Source organism: Giraffa tippelskirchi, chromosome 12, assembly GCF_054371585.1.
Source record: "Giraffa tippelskirchi isolate mGirTip1 chromosome 12, T2T-mGirTip1v1.2.pri, whole genome shotgun sequence".
Classification (NCBI taxonomy): Eukaryota; Metazoa; Chordata; class Mammalia; order Artiodactyla; family Giraffidae; genus Giraffa; species Giraffa tippelskirchi.
In genome coordinates this window covers 130,258,879-130,284,064 of record NC_137286.1, presented here as the reverse complement: position 1 = coordinate 130,284,064, position 25,186 = coordinate 130,258,879, and positions in this window count along the sequence as shown.

The window sequence follows — 25,186 nt, the reverse complement described above, 5'->3', positions numbered from 1 at the left end:
GGCCACCTCATGTGAAGAGTTGACCATTGGAAAAGACCCTAATGCTGGGAAGGATTGGGGGCAGGAGGAGAAGGGGACGACAGAGGATGAGATGGCTGGGTGGCATCACCGACTCGATGGACGTGGGTTTGGGTTGACTCCGGGAGTTGGTGATGGACAGGGAGGCCTGGTGTGCTGCAATTCATGGGATCTCAAAGAGTTGGACACGACTGAGCGACTGAACTGAACTGAACCCATATAAATCAAGTTCACTGTTCCTTTTTGTGAATGTAACTTTATATCCCTTTCATCGCCTTAACTCTCTGAACAGCAATGATTAAGGATTTATTTTGTAATATTCACCACTTTAATGGAGTGCTTCAGAGCCACTAATAAGCTTTCACTTTTGTAAATTTCACTATTTTCTAATATCTTATAATTTGAATTCTTTCAAGACCTTTATTTAGACCTGTTTTGTTCACAGATCAAAATGTTTCTCTGAAGCTCTTTTTAAGCACATACAAGCACATTAGAAATCCAGTTACATTTAAATTGCTCATATTAATATAAGATTGAAATTGAAAAGTATTAATGGCATAAAATGCTTCCCTGGTGGCTCAGTGATAAAGAATTAACCTGCCCATGCAGGAGACACAGGTTCAATCCCTGGGCCAGGAAGATCCCTGAAGAAAATGATATAAAATCGTCTCTGTCAATCTACCATTTTATTAATGAATGACTTTAAACTCAGAGACAATAAGAGCAAATGCTCATCAATGTTGAAACCAAAAATTGAACTCAGGCATATTTTATCTGTTAAATAGGGTGAGTGCTCATAGACATTGTAACAGCATATGTTAGTTGAGCTTGGGTATAACCACTTAAATGTAATAAAATATTATGAAAATGTTTTATACAATTAATGGAAACTTACACTATAGTCATCCAACTTTAAGATATTCAATTGATTCTACTTTAATAGAAATTTTAAAAAATGAATGATGTACTACTTGAAATCTATTTTAAATGAGTATGTTCCTCCCTTTATATGAAAAAAATCTAGATATTTAAATGGTGGGAATTCATCTTGAAAGTAATATTCATATAGCATATTCATTGTACTCAATATATATTTTATTCTTTCAAATGCTAATAGGGAATACATTTGATGAATCTTGCAATAATGTGCCATTTTTGCCACTCTGTTTACTAAATGATTCATTTTTCTTAGGATAAATGTAAATTGAATTAAAATGTTAGGTGTTCTGTCATGTCCAACTCTTGAAGACCCCATGGACTGTTGCCCACCAGGCTCCTCTGTTCATGGTTTTCTCCAAGCAAGAATGCTGGAGTGGGTATCTACCCCCTTCTCCAGAGGATCTTCCTAAACCAGGGCTCAAACACAGGTATCCTACATTGAAGCAGATTCTTACCATCTGAGTCTCCAGGGTTTAATGAGCCACCAGGAAAGGTACTTAAATTATTATGAAGGCATACACATTCCCTGGTGGCTCAAGGATAAAGAATCTATCTGCCTGCATTGCAGGAGCCGCAGGAGACACAGGTTCGATCCCTGTGTTGGGAAGATCCCCTGAAGGAGGGCATGGCAATCCATACCAGTATTCTTGCCTGGAGAAACCCCAGGGACAAAGGAGCCTGGCAGGCTACAGTCCATAGGGTCACAAAGAATCGGACATGACTGAAGCAAATTAGCACCCACGCACGGACACACATTTTGGAAAATACTTGATTTGAACACACTCACTATATTTATTATTTATTTCAGTGAAATATTCATAAAATTAATGAATTCTAAACAATATTTGTTCATTTACTATGTTTTTAAATACATATCAAATATTAGTTACTAATATTTTTCAAGTTAACATGTTTCATTATGATATAAAGACTAATTTTCCAACGTTTTTATTTCTGTCCTACTTTTTTAATGAAAAAATATATTCCCCATAGAAAAATAAGATGTGTTGTTATATTTTATTTAAATTGGAAAAACTGCATTCTTATTCTTCACAAAATCCATGTATTTTGCAGTTTACATATTACATGATCTCTAGCAAGTTGCAAATGCTAATTGTCAGGTTTAATTTTATACAATGAAAGACAAAATTATATATCATTAGTAAAAGACTGATAATCTCACTCACTGTTGGCCTCTAATCTTTTTAAAATTAATTTCAAGATCTATATAGGTGAAATGTCCAAGACACTCAGTTTCTTAAGCTTCTCTCTTAAAACGATCTTTATCTCTATACTTTCACAGTGTCTTACTCCCACAGTCGTTAACTTCTCATGATCAGTACTCCAACACCTCTATCACTTCCACTTGCAGACTTCTCACTCTCCATCCACCAGTTCGTCCTTTTAATACCTCAGTTTTAACAATCCTTTGATTTCCACTGGCTTCTTCAATCCACTGATCCTGCTATTTTCACTCTCCAACTTTTGATGAGTTCTCTTAGCTTAAATTCCATGGTAAATCGCTGGACTCATTCTATTGCATGTGCATCAACTCTTTTGCTATCTTCCTACTTCCGTCCAGATTTTCACTGAATCTAAACCTACAGCAGTGCTGCTGATTGTGACTAAAGACATTCTTGAAACTGCAGATTTGCCATCTTAAATGAACCTATACTGCTGTCAAGCATTGAAGCTGAAATCTTCCTGCTCCATCTCTCCTCATTGCTTACACAGCGATCTCATTTTTCACAAAAATTCTCATACTTCTTTCTTATCCCTGCCTCCCGCCCCACCCAACCAGCAAATAGCAGCCTTAATTCTTTTTCCAATGAGGGTTTTATAGTGATATGAATTTTGTGATTATTTGTGTGAAACAGGTTTTCCTCCCATGTAATGAGAATTGGAAGATATCTGTTGTGTTGTTTAGTTTCTAAATCGTGTCCAACTCTTTTGCCACTGTAACTGGCCAGGCTCCTGTGTCCATGGGATTTTCCAGGAAAGAATACTGAAGCTGTTTGCCATTTCCTCCTCTGGGGAACATTCCCAACCCTGGGATTGAACCCATGTCTCCTGGGTCTCCTGCACTGGCAGGAGGATTCTTTACCACTAATGCTACCTGGGAAGCCCTGGAGGATATCTATAGCCTGTTTATACTACTGATCAATATTCTCTTGTGTGTTTAGAAGTCATAGATTGACTTATCAGTGGTCTGCTAGACCATCTGTAATATCACAGGTTGAAACTTAAAATTCTTCTTTTACTTATTTTATTTTTAGTATTTTGGCTGCTTTTGATCATTTCCAGTGCCTAATATTGTGCTCAGTGTAGGTGAATAGTTAAGATACTATAGCAAATTCAAGAAATTTGTTTTAACATGAAGACTATTGGTCTCAGATATAATTCATTCTTAGTAGTTTTGAGAGAAGGCAATGGCAACCCACTCCAGTACTCTTGCCTGGAAAATCCCATGGACAGAGGAGCCTGGTAGGCTGCAGTCCATGGGGTCACTAAGAGTCAGACACAACTGAGCAACTTCACTTTTACTTTTCCCTTTCATGCATTGGAGAAGGAAATGGCAACCCACTCCAGTGTTCTTGCTTGGAGAATCCCAGGGACGGGGGCGCCTGGTGGGCTGCCGTCTATGGGGTCGCACAGAGTTGGACACGACTGAAGCGACTTAGCAGCAGCAGCAGCAGCAGTTTTGAGAGAACTATGATGTGAATATATATATCTATGGGTCGATATGTGTTTATTGTGGGGGAAGGGTGGGTGCATAATGTATCTATCTACCTATCTATATCTGTTGTCTATCATTATTTCTGTACAGTTTGTCTCTCTTGTCCTCTGTTATTGAAAGGATTTGAGGTAGATATCAATGAAACGGAAGGAAAGACAGTTAGCACCAGAAAGTATTTTACCCTTCACACGGTGCTCTTGAAATTCCCTGGAGGTTAGGACATCTGTTGGGATTGAATGCCAGTGATTTGTGGAGCTCTCTGGACCCACAGGGAATACAAATCAAACTAGTTCAAAGAAATGTTTCTTATTGCCATTTACCAGGATTTTTACAGAGCATTGAGTGACTATTTAGTCTGATGTGAAATGGAAAATTAGCAGCTGCTTTCTAACCACATCTGGTGATAAGCAAGGCTGCAGTGTGCTCCAGATGCCATTCGCTGCTACATATTTCCAGGTACCCATTTCCTCTGACATCTGTAACTACTCCAGTATGGCACAGCACACACAAAACAGAGAAGGGGAAAGTATTGCAGTCATGATGAATAAAGAGAAGAAGAAGGTCTATTTCCAGTGAAATAAATGTTTAAAATGTGAAATATGCTTCCTTCCTCCCCCACCCTGTCCACTCTTCATTTGCTTAAGTTTGCTTTCTTGTTCCCTCAACAATAAATCTGTGATTCCGCATTCCTTTTGATAGTCCATGAAGACCCTTTAAAATTATATTATTTTAAAGTTGGCATGACAGATACTAGATTTAACAGTTTAAGTGACTATTAGCTAATTTCTAAAAAGGAAATTTTCTTCTCTATTTTTTGCTTTATTTTTAACTCTTTTAGCAATTCAATTCCAATTCTATTTGCCTTTTGAATGCAGATATACATTTTGCTAAAGGTTTTTTTGATTCCTTCTTAGATAATGACTTAAAAATCTCAATTCTGTAGAGTATGTTACTCTGTAAAATTCCATTCATATTTCTTGATGCTTATTTTCAAAGCATGGCCTCTAGTGTTTATAAGCTTTTTACTTTCTGTTGTTTAAAAGTGCATTAACAACAGAATTAACAGGGTTATTGTTCTGTTCATCCTGATATTTTTTTTCAGAAGATATCTTAAACACATTCACATTTACAGTACTTCCCTGTCTGTGATACTTGCTATATTATATTTGAGCAAGAAATATTTTTGGAAGAACACCACTTCTCATTAACACCTGCTCACCTTTAACATAAATCCAAAATAACAGCATAGACATTTGCAATATTTTGAGTGCTCCACTAGAGCTCAGTGAGTTCCTCCAATCTGATATTTACCATATTGAACTTTCCATACTGTTCATGGGGTTCTCAAGGCAAGAATACTGAAGTGGTTTGCCATTCCCTTCTCCAGTGGACCACATTTTGCCAGAACTCTCCACCATGACCCATCCATCTTGGGTGGCCCTATATAGCATGGCTCATAGTTTCATTTAGTTAGACAATGCTGTGGTCCATGTTATCAGTTTGATTAGTTTTCTGTTACTGTGGTTTTCATTCTGTCTTCACTCTGACTGATAAGGATAAGAGGCTTATGGAAGCTTCCTGATGGGAGAGACTGACTGTGGGGGAAATAGGGGTTTGTTTTGATGGGCAGGGCCATGCTCAGTTCAGTTCATTCTCTCAGTCATGTCCGAATCTTTGCGAGCCCATGGACTGCAGCACGCCAGGCTTCCCTGTTCATCACCAAATCCCAGAGCTTGATCAAACTCATGTCCATCAACTGGATGATGCCATCCAACCATCTCATCCTCTGTCAGCCCCTTCTCCCACCTTCAATCATTCCCAGCATCAAGGACTTTTCTAATGAGTCAGTTCTTCGCATTGGTTGGCCAAAGTATTGAAGTTTCAGCTTCAGCCTCAGTCCTTCCAATGAATATTCAGGACTGGTTTTCTTTAAGATTCACTGGTTTGATCTCCTTGCAGTCCAAGGAACTCTCAAGAGTCTTCTCCAACACCACAGTTCAAAAGCATCAATTCTTCAGCACTCAGCTTTCTTTATAGTCCAACTCTCACATCCATACATGACTGTTGGAAAAACCACAGCAATGACTAGACAGACATTTGTCGGCAAAGTAATGTCTCTACTTTTTAGTATGCTGTCTAGGTCTGTCATAGCTTTTCTTCCAAAGAGCAAGCATCTTTTAATTTCATGGCTGTAGTCACCATCTGCAGTGATTTTGGCACCCCCCCCAAATAAAGTCTGTCACTGTTTCCATTGTTTCCCCATCTATTTGCCATGAAGTGACAGGACCAGATGCCATGATCTTAGTTTTCTGAATGTTGAGCTTTAAGTCAGCTTTTTCACTTTCTTCTTTCACTTTCTTCAAGAGGTTCTTTAGTTCTTCTTCGCTTTCTGCCATAAGGGTGATGTCATCTGCATATCTGAGGTTATTGATATTTCTCCCGGCAATCTTGATTCCACATTGTGCTTCATCCATTCCAGCATTTCTCATGATGTACTCTGCATAAAATTTAAATAAGCAGGGTGATAATATACAGCCTTGACATACTCCTTTCCCAATTTGGAACCAGTTCCATGTCCAGTTTTAACTGTTGCTTCTTGACCTGCATACAGATTTCTCAGGAGGCAGGTCAGGTGGTCTGTTATTCTGATCTCTTTAAGAATTTTCCACAGTTTGCTATGATCCACACAGTCAAAGTCTTTGGCATAGTCAATAAAGCAGAAGTATATGTTTTTATGGAACTCTCTTGGTTTTTCAATGATCCAGTAGATGTTGGAAATTTGATTTCTGGTTCTGCTGTCTTTTCAAAATCCAGCTTGAACATCTAGAAGTTCTCAGTTCACAGACTGTTGAAGCTTGGCGTGGAGAATTTTGAGCATTATTTTGCTAGTGTGTGAGATGAGTGCAATTGTTCAGTAGTTTGAGCATTCTTTGGCATTGCCTTTCTTTGGGATTGGAGTGAAAACTGACCTTTTCCAGTCCTGTAGCCACTGCTGAGTTTCTCAAATTTGCTACATATTGAGTGCAGCACTTTCACAGCATCATCTTTTAGGATTTGAAGTACAAGAGAAGACTCTACCAACGGACATCACCAGATGGTCAATACTGAAATCAGATTGATTATATTCTTTGCAGCCACAGATGGGGAAGCTCTATACAGTCAGCAAAAGCAAGACTGGGAGCTGACTGTGACTCAGATCATGAACTCCTTAATGCCAAATTCAGACTTAAATTGAAGAAAGTAGGGAAAATCACTAGGCCATTCAGATATGACCTAAATCAAATCCCTTATGGTTATACAATGAAAGTGACAAATAGATTCAAAGGATTAGATCTGATAGACAGAGTGCCTGAAGAACTATGGATGGAGGTTTGTGACATTGTACAGGAGGCAGTGATCAAGACCATCCCCAAGAAAAAGAAAGGCAAAAGGCAAAATGATTGTCTGAGAGGCCTTACAAATAGCTGAGGAAAGAAGAGAAGCTAAAGGCAAAGGAGGAAAAGAAAGATACACCCATTTGAATGCCGAATTCCAAAGAATAGCAAGGAGAGATAAGAAAGCCTTCCTTACTGATCAATGCAAAGAAATAGAGTAAAATATTAGAATGGGAAAGACTAGAGACGACATTATAGATACCAAGGGAAATTTTCATGCAAAAACGGGCACAATAAAGTACATAAATGGTATGGACCTAACAGAAGCAGAAGATATTAAGAGGTGGCAGGAATACACAGAAAAAATATACAAAAAAGATCTTCATGACCCAGATAACCACAATGGTGTGATCAAATCAAGTGGTCCTTAGGAAGCATCACTCCAGACAAAGCTAGTGGAGGTGATGGAATTCCAGTTGAGCTATTTCAAATCCTCAAAGATGATGCTGTGAAAGTGCTGCACTCAGTATGCCAGAAAATTTGGAATACTCTGCAAATTTGGAAAATTTACTGCAGCCATGCTCAGTAAATCTTTAATCCAATTTTCTGTTGGTGGTGGACCTGTGTTCCCACCCTGTTGTTTGACCTGAGACCAAACTATGGTGGAGGTAATGAAGATAATGGTGACCTCCTTCAAAAGATAACAATATAGATAACATATTAAAAAACAGAAACATTACTTTGCCAACAAAGGTCCATCTAGTCAAAGCTATGGTTTTTCCAGTAGTCATGTAATGGATATGAGAGTTGGACCATAAAGAAAGCTGAGTGCCAAAGAATTGATGCTTTTGAACTGTAGTGTTGGAGAAGACTCTTGGGAGTCCCTTGGGCTGCAACGAGATCCAACCAGTCAATCCTAAAGGAAACCAGTCCTGAATATTCATTGGAAGGACTGATGCTGAAGCTGAAACTTCAATACTTTGGCCAACCAATGTGAAGAACTGATTCATTGGAAAAGACCCTGATGCTGGGAGAGATTGAAGGTGGGAGGGCAACAGAGGATGAGACAGTTGGATGGCATCACTGACTCCATGGGCATGAGTTTGAGGAAGCTCCGGGTGTTGTTTATGGACAGGGAAGCCTGGTGTGCTGCAGTCCATGGGGTCTCAAAGAGTGGATATGACTGAGCGACTGAACTGAATGATATTGAACTTTGAATATTGTATTGTAGATTTTATTTAATGTATGTATCTTATTTATAGATATCTCAGTTCTATCACGACCTCTTAATGTCAACAATTAAATATTTAGGGAAAATTATATGTACTGTTGAGCTTCCTCAGTGGCTTCACGGTAAAGAATTCACCTGCAATGCTGGAGACCTAGGTTCGATCCCTGCGTTGTGAATTTCCCCTGGAGGAGGGCATGGCAACATATCCCAGTATTCTTGCCTGGAGGATCCCCATGAACAGAGGTGCCGGGAAGGCTACAGAGGTGCCTGGGGTCACAAAGAATCGGACATGACTGAGTGACTAAGGGCGCGCGCACATGCGCGCGCGCACACACACACACGTATTGTTGACCTGAATTTAAAGATACTGCTAGATCTGTGTTCAACCAAGGTAGGTTTACTCTGGATCAGCAGAGAATTGCAATTCAGGATCTTCAATCATGGGGAGCACGTGCAAGTCCCCACATGGCAAGGGAAGGAGAATGCTTTCACAGAGAGGAAAAGGTCACTGGGTGAGGGGGCTGTGGGAAACAGAGTCCAAGGCTTTTTGGTGAAATCCTTACCAGGAGAGGAGTTGTTCTTCTTCCTATTGGTCTCTGCTATTGTTAACAGCTGCCTATGAGAGCTCCCCTCTTCTTTTGTCCAAACTCTGTTTAAACTCTGTATTTTCTTATAGTTGTCCTTTTTGACCAAAATTTCCTTCTGAAAGCATCACTGACCAAGAGTCATGATTTCCAGTTTCTGCACTTTTTTCCTTTAGGTCATGAAGACTTGCCTGGTGCAGTGTCTCACTTCAGAGGGAAAGTGCCTGTTGGAAGCATATTCAGGTCACATTAGAGTAACAAGGAGAAGTAGAAGGGGGAAGTTCTCAGGCACTTTCTATCTTACCAAGATCATAGATGTTGGAGATCCTCTGAAGTGTTATGTTATCATCAAAGGTTTGGTAACAAACTTCCAACAGGTCTGGTCCAGATATCTTGGGAAAGCTATCTCATCAGATGTTTTCTGCTTCAGTTCCAGGAAATCTTTACTTTCAGGTCCCAAGATGATGTGCAGATCTAGTCAGAGTTTGACACTTTCCTTATGTGTGTCATGTTAACACATGGAGTGTGGCCACTCAAGGATGGGTCAGCAGTACTTCATAGGGGCTTTTCCAGTGAGATTGAAGAAAGTTCTGGAGAAGTTTTTTCATTAGATGAAATCTCCAGATTGCATGGTATGATGCTTAAGGTCTTCATCTCCTAAGGGCAGGCTGTGAAAAAATTGCTCTACCAAAACATGGTTATTTTTAATAGGAGCAATTAAGCCTTTTCAGTATTGACCTCTGCAATATCTCTCCTTTTATCAGCTGTGGGTCAAAAGAAGCAAGAGCCAAGTCACTAGGCATTTTGTAACTATCTCAAAGGGTACACATTTGTGAGTGGCAAGAGGGGTGGATATGAGATTTGGAAGGACAAATGGCAATGCTTTTGGCCAAAGTTTTTGGAAAGTAAGTGAAAGTGAAAGTCGCTCAGTCATGTCCGACTCTTTGTGACCCCATGGACTATACAATACATGGAATTCTCCAGGCGAATACTGCTTCTCCAGGGGATCTTGCCAACCCAGGGAGCATTCACAGTTTTGCCAACTGAGTCTTTTTTTTTTTTTCCCAACTGAGTCTTAATAAAGTCATCGATGCATTTGACTAAACTAGAGGATTGAGGGTGGTTAGTGAAGTGGAAGAGTAATAAAACTGGCCAGAGCAGACTCGTTGAAGCACCTGGCCAGATAAATAGTTCCTTGACCACTCTGAAGTTCTCAAAAATTTCCCCAGATAGGGATAATCTTTTCCAAAATGACTTTATCCACAGATAAGACCATAGCTGGTCAGCAATAGAAGACTTCAGTCTAGCATGAAAGCATACAAACCATGACTGAAATATATTTATATCCATTAGTTGGAAGGAGTTGTGTAAAATCTCTTTGAGAGACCTCTAATGGTCCACTAGGCAGTTTAAAATGTAGGGGAGCAATCCAAAGAGACCTCCCTGATGTACTGAGGACAAGTGAGGAGGGTGTTTCTTGGCCTTGGTAATGTTTCCCTAGCGATATTGATTCATGAAGGTTATCATTTTGTCAGTAGCCCAACGGCTTAGTGCATATACAGTGCTGAGAAGTGGAAATTTTAGAGTCTTTGGTAGGATTGGGTTATTATTCCGTTCCAACCAGGGCTTGTTTTTTTTTTTTTTTAAATCAAAACAACAATTATTGAATTTTCAATCTTGTTTTTTTCTTTTCTGAGGCTAACTGTTGCGTTTCCATAGCCAGTTTTTCTAAGTTATCACTGAGGAAATAACTTTTTGGAATGACAGAGGTTTGACGGCTCATGGTCCTTTTAAAGGCAGCATTTCTTGCAGAAATATTAGCCAGGTGATTTCCCCTAGCTTCCAGATGGTCAAGTTTAGAATGCCCAGAATGGTAAAATAATGCAGCAGATAAAAGTATTGCATTTAATAATTCCTTATACAGAGATATTTTAAATTTTATTTCCACCGGAAGGAAGGTAGCTGCATTACAACACTCCAAAATCATGAGCTATTCCAAAGCATATTTACTGCCGGTATAAATATTGATAGTTTTATCCTTGGCTAAAGTACAAGCCCCTGTAAGAAGGTGTAACAGCCTGCTGGACCGAAGTAAACATATATAAAGATGCTGCCTCAATAACATCAAAAGAAGTTGTAATACCATACCCAGAATATTTGCCATTGTCATCTTTGAAATAAGACCATCAGTAAGCCATGAGAAATTAATGTTTTCCAATGGAATTTCCTGTAGACCATCATGAGTCAGGAGATGATTCATCAGTGTTAAGCAGTCATGAGATACTTCGTTGGTTACAAGAGTAGTCAGGTCAAGATTATTGCAATGTAAAGAGTAATGTGAGGAATGGTTAACAAAAGGTTAGGCAGCTGACTGAGAGACATTGTAATAATTCAGAGAGTTTATACTATAAGAGGTACAAAAATGGCTAAAGGAAATACCACCATAATCTTCTCACTGAACTTAACCAAAAGGGCAGTAGCCATATGGCTTAAAGGCAAGGGTGGGAGGAATCTCCATGTTCAATGTTTTAGGATAGTACTAGAAGGATATTCCCTTCCTTTTCATATACATAAAGGAAAAAAATCAGACAGTTGAGATTCCCTAGGGCAGGTGGGTTCATCAAACTCTCTTTTAAGATCATGAAGTCTATGTCATCAGCTTCTTGCCATAAAATTGAGTTCAGATTGTTACTATTGAGTGAAACATATAGCAGTTTGCCCATGGAGAAAAATTTGGAATCTAAGTTCAGTAACAACCAACTAACCCAAGAAAACATTGCAGTTGTCACTTAGTTTTGAGTTTGGGGAAACAGTATACCCTGAAATCTATCTGGATCTATGTGTATCCCTTGTTCTTACATTGGATGCCCTAAATATCGAACCTGAATTTGGGAAAACTGTGTTTTTTTCCTTTGGCAAACCTATGGCCTTTTAAGGCTAAAAACTTTAGAAAGTGGATGCTGTCTCCCATGATGAGACATGAGAAACAGAATAAAGAAGCAAATCATCCACAGAGTACAGCAAAGTAGAAACTCTAGGAGCTTAATGTCCCAGGTCCAACTTCAAGATTGGTAAGAACTAAGGACTCTAAGATAACCCTGAGGCATTATCATCCAGGTGAATTATTTTTCCTCCAAAGCAAAGATGAAAAGGTATAAACTAGCTTCCTCGACTGGAATACTAACCAATGCACTGCATAAATCAATTATTGTAAAGAATTTACTTCCAGTGGAAACAGATGTTAGTAATGTATGAGGGTTAGGGACCACAGGGTTTTAAGGGATAACAATGTTGTTTATTGCTTGGTGGTCCTGGACAAACCTCTATCCTCCACCCTCAGCCCTTAGGTTTTTCTCACCAGTAAAATGGAAGTGTTACAGGAGCTAGTATTAATACTAATGGATAATGAGGCCCTGAGCTTTCAATCTTCAATTATGGATTTTATGCCTTGAAGGAATTTCTTCACTTATAAGGTATTGATTACTGGGAAAAAGTTTTGACAGATGCACTGTGGATTTTGCCAACATCAGACAGAGATTTTTCCTATAAGGGCAGTGTTAGCTAATTCAACAGGGACAAATGATCTGCTCTGTATTTCCAGAATCTGCGCTAGTACCACCAGAGATTAACCAAATGAAGGATATTCCTGACCCAAGGATCGAACCCAGGTGTCCCGCATTGTAGGCAGATGCTTTACTGTCTGAGCCACAAGGGAATCAAAAGATGCCAAAGGGTCATTTAATTCATCTGATGGGTTATGTTGATTATTGTCTATTTCTAAAATCATTTCCCCCTTTTGGAGAAAGAAATTCTGGCATGATACTTCTGTAAGAAGTCTCAGACTAATAAATGAATAGGGGCAGAGGAACTAAGGAAAAAAGAGTATGTATCTCTCAAAGTACCTCAACAAAAAAGGAGTAGATTCAGAGAGAGGAACTCTTTGAGATTCATTAGAGATCCTCACTATTTAAACTATTTCAGTGCTCTGAGGCAGGGATTGTTTTATAATCATGGAGTTGGACACCAAAAATATGATTCCAATATCAATCAGGACTGGAAGAGATTCATCACCAATCTAGAAAAATGCTTCCGCAAGCTAGTTAAGAGAGAGGATTGAAAAGCGTATCTGTAGTTCCTCAGAGCCCCTTCACTGAGAATTTGGAGGGCGGGTCATTGGAAAGACTAGTTAGAGGGCTGAAGTCACTGAAAGCACTTAAATTTGTTACAATCTTGTTTTCAATGTCCTGACTCTTGACATTAGTAGTGGAAACTTGTAGGTTTTTGTTTTCTATTAGGAGCCTTCCTTTGTTGGAGTTGAAGAGTAAGAATTATGGCAATCTTCCTTTAGGTGACTCATCTAGTCTAATAGAAAGTTGATTTACCAGATCAACTAAATCTGGAGTGGCCATAGTTTCACATTCTATCCTAATCCTTTTTGCTAGATGGGAAGGCCACTGTTCAGCCTATCAATAAACATAGAATTAAAAGCTACTAGGGTGGAATCCACATCCAAAGACCAGAATTTTCTTTAAAAACGATCTGAAGTCTATCATAATGATCATGAACTGGTTTATCAGACTTCTGGGTGTAAGAAATATTGCAAAATTGTATTTTGTTCCAATCAACAGGTTTTGGAAAAGCCCTAGGATATGTTCAGTGAATCATCAGAGCCTGATCATATAAGTCAGAGCATTGGTCTGCTGGTTGTAATCCTAGAGACCTTTCAGGACTTTCCTAATTGGAGATTTTCATCCAATGCTGGCCTTGGCCTCCACAAAAAAGCATATGAACTAGTTGATATAAGTCAGAGAAACTAGGTTGATAAATTTAAATGAAAATATTAAATTCCTCAATGAATCTGTAAGGATCTTTGGTTACTTTGCAAAAATCATTTCTTATTATGGCTTGCAGTTCAGCTTTGGTCCAGAAAATACAACAAATTAAGTGTTTAGCCTCTAGATCCTCAGGAGGATTAATTTTAAAGGAACATATTCTGACAAGTTCAGGAAATAGGGGAGTGGGGAAAGATTCAGAGAAAAGGAGAAGTTTGGTAAGACAATTGGTATGGAGAAATTGAGAGAATAGTGGAGGTATAGGCAGCAGAGAAAGGAGGGGAGGAGATGCTGCAGGATGGCAGAGCTTGAGACAGAGAAGCCAAGGAAGAAGAATCTGGTGGTTTGGGAGCCATTTTATTTATTTATTTTTTAATAATTTTCTTGCCTCTGTTGGCTTCTGATAATGTCGGGAAGTCTCAAAAAACAATTGAAATAAGTATCTCACTCCGTTTTGAAAATTTCTGATTTATTGTAATCCAATTCAGGTTAAAAGAAATTAAGTTTGAGGATTTCAAAAGTTCCTCACATAGAATATTGATAGTTCATATCATCTTTGGTCGGATCAGTCCATTTGGTTAGAAATATGCATGAGGAAGGTTTTCTTTTAACTAATTAGTTTATTTGTTTTGGCTGCTCTGGGTCTTCATTGCTGCACGTGGGCTTTCTGCATTTGTGATGAGTGGGGTCTACTCTCTATTTGCAGTGCACTGGCTTCTCACTGTGGTGGCTTCTCTTGTTGAGGAGCACAGGCTCTAGGCACATGGGCTCAGAAGTTGCAGCTCCCAGGCTCTAGAGAGTGGGCGCTATAGTCGTGGCACATGGACTTAGTTGCCTTGAGGCATGTGGGAGCTTCCTGGACCAGGGATCGAACTCATGTCCCCTGCATTGGCAGATGGGTTCTTAACCACTAGACCATCAGGGAAGTCCAGACCTTGGGTTTTAAACATAAAATTGCCAGAGTAGGGGCATGGGTGAGTCTCAAAATGCTGATATAACTGGAGTTGCATTTCCTAGATGTTTTCCCTCTAAAGAACTATCTTCAAACAGCTTACAGCACTAATGGCTCAATTAAAACAACTTACAAGCCAATCCCAGCAAATCCTGTAAAGACAGCTTTGTCCTTCCTGGAGGAGTCAAGCCAAAGGCTTTTCTTTTATAGCTAATTGCCAGAGGGCAGCCCTTCCAAAGGAATAGGCTGAGGGCTGAAAACCCTGGCACTGTTCTAGAGAAACAGCCCCTGTTACACAAGGTATGGGTTGAAAGCTAGCCAGCTTCAGTGCAACAATCTGATCTCAAAATCAGACCAAAGTGCTAGCTGAGTTTTCACATACAGAACAAGGCCTTAACCAGAAGGACCAAACCTTTGAATAAACCCTGAATAAAGCCTGGAAAGCTTCAAACACAAGGAGGGCATGACCTTAGATTTGGAAGAAAGATGTACTTTCAAACTCCAGGGTTGGCAGGAAAAGCAGGGAAAAACAGTGGCTCAGTTGTGGGTACTGCACCTGTTTGCTCACCAGCCCTGGAGCCATTGCTAGTCTTCTCTGGGCCCTGTATGGGCCACCAAAATGTTGACATGAAACAAATAGACTACAAGATATTTCTTTAGAAAAATGAATTAATTTGAGATGAGGAGAGGATTGCAATTCTTGATCTGCAGCCATGGCAAGCCACATGCAAGTCCCTGCATGACAGGGGATGGAGAACTCTGTTACAGAGGGGAAGGAAGTTGGGAGGACTGTGGTAAACACAGAGTGCATGGGTTTTCACTGACTATGTCCCTGCCAGGGAAGAAGAGGAATCTTTCTTCTTCTTGGGTTCTGCTATCATTGCAGAATGTGAGAGCTCCACTTCTGCTCTTTCAACTCTCTCTCTCTCTCTCTCTATGTAGATAGATAGATAGATAGATATTTGTATGTATTGCAGTTAATAAAATTGTTAGCAATTTTCAACCCCATGGATTATAGCTTACCATGCTCCCCTTTTCATAGAATTCTCAAGGCAAGAATACTGGAGTGGGTAGCCATTTCTTTCTCCAGGGGATCTTCCTGACCCAGGGATCAAATATTTCCAATATATACCAGTCAATCACATGCCTTCATCATATGCTTCAATAAGACATGGGAGCCTTTATACAAATTCAGTAAAATCTCAATTTTCTTTGTGCTTGACTCCAGAACTACCTTAGTAGAGGCGCTATTGGCATTGGTAGCATCTCTGGCCTTCGCATATTAAGTAACAATGGTACTTCGAAGGCATTATGACAGTCAAAATGGTCCCTCAGGACTCCACTTCAACTCAGGATATATTAATTGAAATATACACATGTAACGTTGTTCTCCTGCTATAAAACCTTACGGCTAATTTCCTAGTTGACAGTGAAGGACTTGCTGCTTTTCCTCTAAGCACCAGAACAAGGCGGTAACATTCCGTTTAACATTTTACTGAAAGGCATACAGAATAGAAATGAAGAAAACAAAAAACTTTATTCACAGATTGTGTGATTGGTTATATAGAAAATTCTGAAGATTCTCCAGAAATCCCTACTACAACTAATACGTGAGTTTAGCAAAATCCAAGAATATAAATTCAGTATACAAAATTAAATTGCATTTCTATAAACTAGCCGCAAACATATGAAAAATGCAATAAGCATATATACATATGTATTTGGGCTTCCCAGGTGTCTCAGTGGTAAAGGATGCCTGCCCACACAAGAGCCTTAAAAGACTCAGGTTCTATATATATATATATACGTACTGAGCATATATATTGTTATATATATGTTATATATATATGCAGACATATATGCATATATATTTTTAACTTATATACTTAATTTAAATACCATCAATAAAAATGAAATAAAAATAAATCTATGCATAAGATATATATGTTAGAATCCAAAAATTCTTGGTGAAAAAAAAAAGAAGCCGTAAGAAAATTAAAGTGGTAGATCAAGTGCATTGATGAGAAGACACAATATTGTTAAGATGTCAGTTGACCTATAGATTCAATGCAGTCTCAAAATTTTAGCAGATTTTTTTTTTTAGAAATCAACAGTCTGTTTATAAAACATGAATGAAAGAGAAAAAGACCTAGAATCATCAATACAATCTGAAAATGAAGGAAAAAGGGGGGAGGATTTATACTCTCTGATTAAAAATCTTATTATTAATTTATATAACCATGACACTCTGATATTCACAAAAGGATGGAAATATACATCATTGGAAGAAATAACCAAGATATATGCTCACCTATTTAGAGACAATTGATTTTTTGAAAATGACTAACAATTCAAGGGAAGAAACAGTTTATTTTTTCAACACATGGAACTGAATCAAGTGCATATTCATATAGAAAAAATGACATCAAGCCATAACTTTCATCATATTAAAAATGTGAAATAGAGCATAGAGATAAATATAAGCCCTAAGCTATAAGACTATTGGAAAAGTAGAAGAAAACCTTTTTAATTTGTGGTTATGTCGAGTTACATAACAGGGCATAAATATGAAATATAAAAGGAAAAGTTATAACAAACTATGTCAAGCTTAAGATTCTCTTTCTTTAAAAAAACACTGTTAATAAAATGAAAATATGTCATGGACTGACACAAAATATTTGCAGTACACATTTCTGATTAAGAATTTTCATGCAGAATTTATAAATAATTCTCAATTCAAAACTAAGGAAATAAATAATTTAGTTTAAAGTAGATAATCAATTTAACCACTTTAATGAAAAAGAAATATGAATATTGAATTGATACATGAAGCAAAATTCAAAATTATTTATAATAAAGAAAGTGCAAACTAAAACTACAATGAGATACTAATACTCAGCAGCACCTATTAAAACAGCAAAAACTTTTTAAAAGTTAAGATAGAACAGCTGAGTATACCAAGTATACCAAACGAGGATGTGGAACAACTAGAACTCTGTCAAGACTGCTTGGGATGCAAAGTCACATAGCAAAACTGGGATACAGTTTGAAGATTCCTCATAAAGTTAAATTTACTGTATAATTCAGAAATGCCAATTCCAGCTATTTATCCAAAGATGCAAAACTGGCAGTCCATTAAGCCTTCATACATAGTCCCCCCAAACCTTTATACACAGTCTCCCCATATTTAATCTCTAGTATCAACCACTTAAAATACTATTTTTCCTGTATACTTAAATATAAGTGTAGTTAAATATATGAATTTTAAATCGCCAATATTAAAAAAAATACTAGAAAAAGTAAAGAGATGAAATTGAAACTTAATGCATTGGAACCTTTAGGATATGGTTTAATGAACCACAAAGTAAGGACATTTATGAAAGAAAACTTCCAAGTAGTATATTCATATAAATATGGTTTGTAGATGACTGCTTCTTGAAGGAGAAAAGCTGAACCAATTGTTTGTGTAATTTCAACTTGAGGCACAGATGATCAATTTATTTTTATGGATATTTCAGAGCATGATGTTATGTTTTGTGATGATGGATTTTATTAGCTTTGTAAAGAAGATATTCTATATTATTTTCCTTATTTTAGAATATTTTGCTATGCCATTTCTTTGTGACAAAATAGACACTGGATTTACAGTCCTTCTATGTGAACTTGGGAAAGTTAAGCAAGCTTATTAAGTGATTTATGGGCTGAATTGTGTCCCCCAGAATTCATCTGTTACCATATATATAAGGCTTCCCCAGTGGTTCAGTGGTAAAGCGTCTGTCTGCAATGCAGGAGCCATGGGGAGAGGTGAGTTCTATCCCTGGGTCAGAAAGATCCCCTGGAGAAGGGCATGGCAACCCAACCCAGTATTATTGCCTGGAGAATCCCTTGGAAAGAGAAGCCTGGCGGGCTACAGTCCATGGGGTCACAAAGAGTTGGACATAATTGAAGTGACTTTGCATCCACAATGCCCGGTAGTTCAGATTGTAACTGGTTTGCAGATAGGGTCTTTAAAGAAGGAGTTAAGTTAAAATGATGCGGTTAGGGTAGGCCCTAATCCAATATTAATTGGCGTCATTATAAGAAGAGGAAATTGGGCAGAGACATTCACAGATGGAAAACATAGGGAGAAGATAGCCATCTACAAACCAAGGAGAGAGCCCTCAAAAGAACCAAACCTATGAACCTTGATCTCAGACTTCTAGACAGTAAAGAATCTGTCTGCAGTGCAGGAGACCTGGGTTCAATCCCTGGGTTGGGAAAATCCCCTGGAGAAGAGAATGACAATCCACTCCAGTATTCTGGCCTGGAAAATTCCACAGACAGAGGAGAGTGGGGGGCTACAGTCCATGGGATCTCCTAGAGTTGGCCACGACTGAGCAGCTAACACACATTCTCCAGAACTGGGAGAGAATAAATTTCTGTTTTGTTTTGTTTTTTTTAAGCCTCCCAGTCTATAGTACTTTGATGTGGCAACAGCTAGCAGGCTATTATATTAGTCTTTTCATCAATGAAATGGGGATGAAAATAATTTATCTCGTAGGGGATATAAGGTAAAATGATATTTTATTGCCCATCTTCATTTCTCTACCAATTAAAACAAATCTGTATTCTAGGTATGCATAAAACAATGTTGAATTAATTACATATTACATTTATGCTCCTCAAACATATTAGAAACTACTAACTACTACTACTAAAAACTATGGATAAATAATATTGCATATAACAAAACATAGTTCTCCTTTAGAAGATCTGCTCTTGTATATTTTTATAATGACCATTTTTCTCCCCCTTTTATCCTTTGAATAATAGTATGCAACCTTTTCCTCCCCCTTTTATCCTTTGAATAGGATTAGGAAGTTAAAATAGTTTTTCTGTGAAAATTAATAGTTCAGGACACTTAATCATTAATTACGTAGGTGTAGTAATAAAAGTTTTTTTGCTTTGTAAAAACCAAACAAAATAAAACAGAAACATACCAAAAAAACCCACTACACAAATTTCCATAATTCTATGGAACCGAATATAATTCAAGTTTGAATTTCTGCAGTCTTACATAAGTATCTTTTTCATATTAATAATAATTTAAATGTTAATATGGTAACAAAATTATATTACACAAAAGAGAAATATATATTCATATGCTCATTTATTCAGCACAAGTTTTTATATTCTTTTAGATTCAGTATTTTTTCTATTTGTTCATATTTTCATATAAATTTAGAGTGTTTATACACTCATACCATCTCATTATAGCTATTCTTATTATTCAAAGCAGTTTTTTCACATGTCATTAAATAGTTACCTAATTAAAAAATATTCAATCAAGTGATTAAACTATATTTTATTTAACTATTTTACTATTGAGTATTTATGCAAATTAATTGACACAATACAATTAATTAGTTTTTGACTTTTCAAGGTCCTTTTAATAAAGCATTTTGGGAAGCTTTCTTATTAATTATGTAAGCTGCAACATGTGTTCTGTGAAGCAATTTGCTAAGTTAATACCTAGAACATTAATTCTTAATAGCTTTGGAGCTATAATTGATTACAGATCATATTTTAGAGTAAACAGTATGCTATTGAGAGAGCTTAGAACAAGCACTGATTGATTGATTGATTTTCTAGAGTACAGAGAGAGGATATTCCTTTAAATTTTTGGTCCACAAGATTTTTGTTTTCTAACTCATCGTTACACACACCATTACAAATTCAAATTTTCTATATGAGCACATTAACTTGGATCTCAAATTCCTAAGGTAAAAATCACTGCACAGAAAATAAACTATTTTTTAAAAATTTGAAATATGTAGCTAGTATAACATCTAGTAAATATGTAACATCTAGTATGTATACTAGGGAAAATTGTGGTGCTGGAAACTGCAGTAAGTATATACACTTAAGTGCCCTAGTTTTTGTTTATCTCTTTGAAGGCAATTTCTGTTCTTTAAGAAAAGCTTCGCTTAATTGTAAATTCAATTTCATGCAAGTCACTGTGATTTTGATTCAGCGTTCAATCCCACCTGACGATTTGCAATTATAAATTAACTCTCAAGGCTTATCTATTGTACCCTGAGCTATTAACCACTAAAGTTCATAGACACAAGTGCCTTCTGTATGATAGTTTGTTCACAATATCTGACAAGCATTTGTATGCTAATATTTAATTTTTAATAACTGCTGAGATTCTGGTGATTTCTCTTCTTGTGTGTCTCCTGTAATGGTGTGTCAAATGGGAAATATAAAGAAATTTAAAACCACCTTTAATTCACTGGACAAGTCAAGAATTCATCTTTTCTATTAGACAAAGGGACTTATATCTTTTGCTGTTGCATACATTTAGTGGCATATCTGTGCCAGTCTTGAATCTTAAATCTGTTTTTAATTTTCCCCAGTATGAACGCTACTGTTAATTTGAACAGTGGTCTGAGGATGCATGCATATGACATACATCAAATTATTAATTCAAATTAAGTCATTTGCTGAACAAAATGTGTTTTTAGTTCAGTGGTGCTAAATGGTCATGGGACTAATGAAACTATCACAGTGATTTCAGCAATGGTGAAGGCCACTCACCCAATATATATTCCAATTAGGGGATTATATTTCAAATTAGGTGTCTAAAACCTTGTTATTAGCAACTAGATTGCACAAAGACATATTAAAGTGTTGAATTAACACAAAACTATTACTGACATATTAACAGCAATGCAATTGGAAATTCATGCACAATGTATCTAAATATTTAAAAGCTATAGTTCAGTTGAGTTCAATCGCTCAGTCGTGTCCGACTCTTTGCGACCCCATGAACCGCAGCACGCCAGGCCTCCCTGCCCATCACCAACTCCCGGAGTCTACTCAAACCGATGTCCATCGAGTCGGTGATGCCATCCAGCCATCTCATCCTCTGTTGTCCCCTTCTCCTCCTGCCCCCAATCCTTCCCAGCATCAGAGTCTTTTCCAATGAGTTAACTCTTTGCATGAGGTGGCCAAAGTATTGGAGTTACAGCTTCAACATCAGTCCTTCCAATGAACAACCAGGACTGATCTCCTTTAGGATGGACTGGTTATAAATCAAACCAAAAACTGCTAAGTGAAATATATCATGTTGCCCTCCCAAAATATATATATTTTATAAGGAGAAAAGTTTAAAGCAAAGGACGTATGTAAGCTATGGTTTTTGGATGAGTGAAAAGTACGCAAGATATCAAAGATGACTGAATTCGATGGTTACAAACATCTGGATGTTCTGCTAATGGGCAGGGAATATTTCAATGAGAAACTTTTTTTCAAAGTGTAACTGATTTTTAAATTTTTTCCGTACATTTTAGAAGTTTTGTTCCAGAAAAAATTAATTTGTTAGAATCAAGATTTTAACATAATTGGCATTTTAATGGCAGTGGTAATTATTAGGAGACAATCTTACATGGATCTCTTAATTTTCTGCACATTTTGTAAGTGGCAGCACAGACTGTCCTTTGTTTCAGTCTGTTTTCAAGAATATTTGTGTAGAGAACAGCCTTGGAAAATTGAGTTACTTACTAAATAGTGTTGCAAAGGGCAGGAGTATTCACGCTCATTGTCTATGATTTCCTGTGCTAAGTTTAGGGCTCCTTCCTTCTAATGCAACACACAGATGCCCTTTGGATTACCCTGTGGGAACTGGCGCCTGGGCAACCACCATAGAAATGCTGATACTCTGACTACCACCAGTGCTATGAGGAACAAAATGCTTTTGGTCTCTGACCAAGGAATCTTCTAACAGAAGCTATGAGACTTTGGCCAGCTAACAAACTAGTTCACCAGTAGGGTAAAATCTGTTGAGCTTTCAGAAGCATGGGGCAATGATCTAAATAATTATTCATGTTGAGTAATTATTAATTATATAGCTGTAATCAATATTTTATGTAATATATAATTATTGGCAAGATCATCAAAAGTATTAAATGATAAAATGTATGCTGTTACCTAATAACTATATTACCACACATGTAAATTAAAGTAAAGAAAAAATAAAATTAATTTTTTTTATTATTTCCATATTTGAGCAAATATTACCTTGCTCCCAAATTTTAAAGTATCTTTAAAATTAAGTTAAAAGTTTAAATACAGATCTAGCTAGCAAAATTAAATTATAATATTCTGAATCATTCTGTGCTGCACTCAATATGCTGCAAATTTGGAATTCAGCAGTGGCTACAGAACTGGAAAAGGTCAGTTTTCATTCCATTCACAAAGAAAGGCAATACCAAAGAATGCTCAAACTACCACACAATTGCACTCATCACACATGCTGGCAAAGTAATGCTCAAAATTCTCCAAGTCAGGCTTCAACAGTATATGAACTGAGAACTTCCAGATGTTCAAGCTGGATTTAGAAAAGGCAGAGGAACCAGAGAGCAAATTGCCAACATCAGCTGGATCATTGAAAAAGCAACAGAGTTCTGAAAAACATCTTTTTCTGCTTTATTAACTACACCAAAGCCTTTGACTGTGTGGATCACAACAAACTGTGGAAAATTCTTAGAGAGATGGGAATACCAGACCACCTGACCTGCCTCCTGAGAAATCTGTATGTAGGTCAAGAAGCAACAGTTAGAAATGGACATGGAGAAACGGCCTGGTTCCAAATAGGGAAAGGAGTATGTCAAGGCTGTATATTGTAGATTGTGTATATTATTTATCTTATATGCAGAGTACATCATGTAAAATACTGGTCTGGATGAAGCACAAGCTGGAATTAAGATTGCTGGGAGAATTATCAATAACCTCAGATATGCAGATGACACCATCCTTATGGCAGAAAGCAAAGAGGAGCTAAAGCTGCTGCTAAGTCGCTTCAGTCATGTCCGACTCTGTGCGACCCCATAGACGGCAGCCCACCAGCTCCGCCGTCCCTGGGATTCTCTAGGCAAGAATACTGGAGTGGATTGCCGTTTCCTTCTGCAGTGCATGATAGGGAAAAGTGAAAGTGAAGACGCTCAGTCGTGTCCGACTCTTAGCGACCCCACGGACTACAGCCTACCAGGCTCCTCCATCCATGGGATTTTCCAGGCAAGAGTACTAGAGTGGGGTGCCATTGAGTCTCTTGATAAAAGTGAAAGAAAAGACTGAAAAATCTGGCTTAAAACTCAACATTCAAAAAATTAAGATTATTGCATCTGGTCCCATCACCTCATGGCAAATAGATGGGGAAACAATGGAAACTGTGGCAGAATTTATTTTCTTGGGCTCCAAAATGCACTGCAGATGGTGACTGCAACCATGAAATTTTTAAAAGACGTTCCTTGGAAGAAAAGCTGTGACCAACCTAGACAACTTATTAAAAAGCAGAGACATTACCTTGCCATTAAAGGTCCATCTAGTCAAAGCTGTTTTTTCTAGTATTCATGTATGGATGTGAGAGTGGGACCATAAAGAAAGCTGAGCACTGAAGAATTGATGCTTTTGAACTGTGGTGCTGGGGAGGACTCTTGAAAGTCCCTTGGACTGCAAGGAGATCCAACCAGTCCATCCCAAAGGAGATCAGTCCTGGGTGTTCATTGGAAGGACTGATGCTGAAGCTGAAACTCCAATACTTTGGCCACCTGATGCTGAGTACTGACTCATTTGAAAAGACCCTGATGCTGGGAAAGATTGAGGGCAGGAGGAGAAGGGAATGGCAGAGAACGAGATGGTTAGATGGCATCACCGACTCAATGGGCATGAGTTTGAGCAAGCTCAGGGAGTTGGTGATGGACAGGGAAGCCTGGCATGCTGTAATTCATGGGGGCCTCAAAGAGTCAGACACAACTGAGCAACTGAAATGAACTGAACTGATGTCCATCTAATTTCCAGTGTGAAACTATCATATTTTGTGTGGTTTATGTGTGAAGTATACATGTATATAAATTTTGGCATATTATGTATTGGTTACTAAAATGTTCCTTTCTACTGGAGGGAAAGAGAAGAAGAGTAAACAGTATAAAGCATCTCTGAAATAGTCATAATCACCAGAATTAACTGTACAAGAATTTAAAGGTAAACACTGGAAGAAAAATGTAAATCTATGTTCCATTTCTCCAGAATCAGCAACTGTGACAAGATCTTTGCTTTTCTTCTGCCTAACCTTGGAAACCTGACAGCTGTCCAAAGTTCCTAGATACAAAATTTTTCAAGCCTCTCAAAGAACACTAAAAAGGATGCCAGTGCATTTGAGTTTTCATGGAATAAAGGACGTATATTTCACTTTATCATGTCTCCTTATGTATTTAATCTTGGAGAAAGGACTCATAAAGGAGAGGTGGAGAGAGGTGACCAATCTGTGTTAGGATCTTAGCTGTACTCAAAATCATTTCACAACAGCCCTGCCAATATTCCTCTATCCTTTTTTCCTAACCTGCTTATTCACCAAAATGTTTGGTTTGATTTTTAAATGTATAAAGACCTGGCCCCCATGCCTTGATTGGGGACAACTCTAAAGGGACATCTGAGCTCCAAGCTTCCTATGGAATTGACTAAGACCTTCATTATAACT